The following is a 2883-nucleotide window of genomic DNA, read 5'->3' on the forward strand; positions in this document are numbered from 1 at the left end:
GCAAAAGACTGGGAAGGGACCAGCTAGAGAGCGACAACAGTCATGAACACGCATTAAAATTAATCAACACTAAATGCAAGCATGAGTAGGATATAATCCACCATGAACATAAATATCATGAAGGCTATGTTGATTTTGTCTCAACTACATGCGTGAACATGTGCCAAGTCAGGTCACTTAAATCATTCAGAGGAGGATACCACCCTATCATACCACATCACAACTATCTCAATAGCATGTTGGCACGCAAGGTAAACCATTATAACTCATAGCTAATCAAGCATGGCACAAGAAACTATGATCTCTAGTTGTCATTGCAAACATGTTTATTCATAATAGGCCGAATCAGGAATGATGAACTAATCATGTTTACAAAAACAAGAGAGGTCGAGTTCATACCAGCTTTTCTCATCTCAGTCAGTCCATCATATATCATCATAATTGCCTTTCACTTGCACGACCGAATGATGTGAATAATATTAAAAGTGCACGTGCATTGGACTAAGCTGGAATCTGCAAGCATTCAATAAACAGGAGAAGACAAGGAAATATGGGCTCTTTTGTCAGATCAACAATAATGCATATAAGAGCCACTTCAACAATTTAATTATGGTCTTCTCCTATCGCCCCCCAAAGAAAAGAAAAGAAATAAAACTATTTACACTGGAGAGCTCCCAACAAGCAAAAGAAGGACATGAAATATTTTTGGGTTTTCTTTTTAATTACTACTACAATCATGGAAGGTAAATTAATTAAAAGCTACAACTAATTTTTTTGGTTTTTCTTAAGGTTTATTAAACACACAAGAAGAAAGCATAAAAAAGGAAATTAAACTAGCATGGATGATACAATGAAAAAGTATGAGCACCGACATCTAGCAATGAGTGTGTGAACATAAATGTAATGTCAGTGAGAAATACGTACTCCTACAAGCTTAGGCTTTTGGCCTAAGTTGGTCTATGGCCACGGCTGGCCTGGTGGATATCCATAATAATAGTTGTTGGGGCCGTATTGTGATGCAGCGGCTATCGCCTACTGAGCTGCAGTGTGGCGACGAGCAGCCTCCTCTCTCCTCTCTTACTCATCTGCCTCCTCTCTGGTAATAGTATATCCTCCTCTTGCCCAATAATCAAAGAAAGCAGGAGCAGGGAGAGTAATACGGACAACACGGCGTCTGTCAAAGATTAGTTGATACTGGAGAGGTGATTCGTTCCTCTCGACAAACTAGTGGTGAACCATAGCATTAAAATCTAGATAGGCAAGAGGTAATTCAATATCATCTTCGCGCACATCTATACCAAGAAAATTAGCTACGCGGGTTGCATAAATTCCACCAAAGAAATCTCCATTACGTCTATTAAGATGCAACCTACGTGCAACAATGGCTCCCAAATTATACGATTTGTCTCCTAACACAGCACTCCTAAGAATACTAAGATCGGGGACACACATGTGACATGCCTCATCCTTACCATTTATGCATCTACCTATGAAGAGAGCAAAATAATGTATAGCAAGAAAGTGGATGCTCCCTATGGTAGCTTGTGTAATATCTCTAGATTCTCCCACAGTTATATTAGCAAGAAAATCTCTAAATTCAGATTTTCGAGGATCCCTTATACTACCCCATTGTGGAAGTTTGCATGCAGTGGTAAAATCCTCTAAGTCCATGGTATAAGATTTATCATAAAGATCAAACAGGACAGTTGGAGAATTACGTGAAGTTGAAAATTCAAACCTCCTTACAAAGGAGCTAGTGAGCTCATTATACTAACTGCACTTCTCTTCCTCGAAGCTCACGAGATTAGCGTTACGCAAATATGCATTGAATTCTTCTTTTATTCCTACTTGACCCATAAAATTTTCAGAAGGCCACTCACAAGGACGCACTGGAGCGTCTCTTGGTGGCTCTTCGTCAGCATCACGCATTGCAAGCCTGGGTCCTTGCTTCTTTGAAGAACCACCTTGGAAAATTTTCCTAAGCATTTTTCTTCCTCTGAAAAATTCTGATTTTTTTAGTAACTTCAAAATAAAAGTAAACCAACCTCAATAATATTGATAGCAACTACTCCTACAAGTGCCTAGGGCCTACATCATGCATCAAAACTACTTTTGACCATATAAATTTGACATGCAAGCTCAAGAACAAGGTCACCTAAGCAGCAAAAATTTGCAATGAATAAAGCACTAGAACAAAAACTAATTGGACCAATGGAGGAGTAACATACCAAGGAACAATCTCCCCAAGCAGTTTTGTGAGAGGTGCTTTGAGCAAGGAGATCGAAAATGGCAGCAAAACGAGCTTGGACTCGGGTTTGAGCTGGTTTTTCGTGTTTGGGGGAGGAAGATGAAGTGTGTGGGTGCAGGAATAAGTGGAGGAGGGCCACCGTGGGCCACGAGGCAGGCGGCGCGCCCTAGGGGGGTGGGCGCGCCCTCCACCCTCGTGGCAAGGTGGTTGGCCCCCTTGGTGTGTTCTTTGTTCCATAAATCCTCAAATATTCTAGAAAAAAATCATATTTAATTTTCAGGGCATTTGGAGAACTTTTATTTTCGAGGTATTTTTATATTGCACGGATAATCAGATAACAAACAGACAAATAATTATTATTATTTATTTAATATAAATAACAGAAAGTAAAAGTGGGGTACAGAAGGCTGTGCCTTCCAGTATCATTCATCTCATGATCATTAAAAGGAATCCACTAACAAGGTTGATCAAGTCTTGTTAACGAACTCATTCCGAATAACATGGAACCGGAGAAATTTCGAATAACACTATGTTACCTCAACGGGGATATGCACATCCCCAATAATAAGAATATCATATTTCTTCTTGACAGTAGGAAGAGGAAATTCAAAACCTCCAAATATAATCGATGGAAT

The sequence above is a fragment of the Triticum aestivum genome, chromosome 2A, assembly GCF_018294505.1.
Source record: "Triticum aestivum cultivar Chinese Spring chromosome 2A, IWGSC CS RefSeq v2.1, whole genome shotgun sequence".
In the NCBI taxonomy this organism is placed as follows: domain Eukaryota; kingdom Viridiplantae; phylum Streptophyta; class Magnoliopsida; order Poales; family Poaceae; genus Triticum; species Triticum aestivum.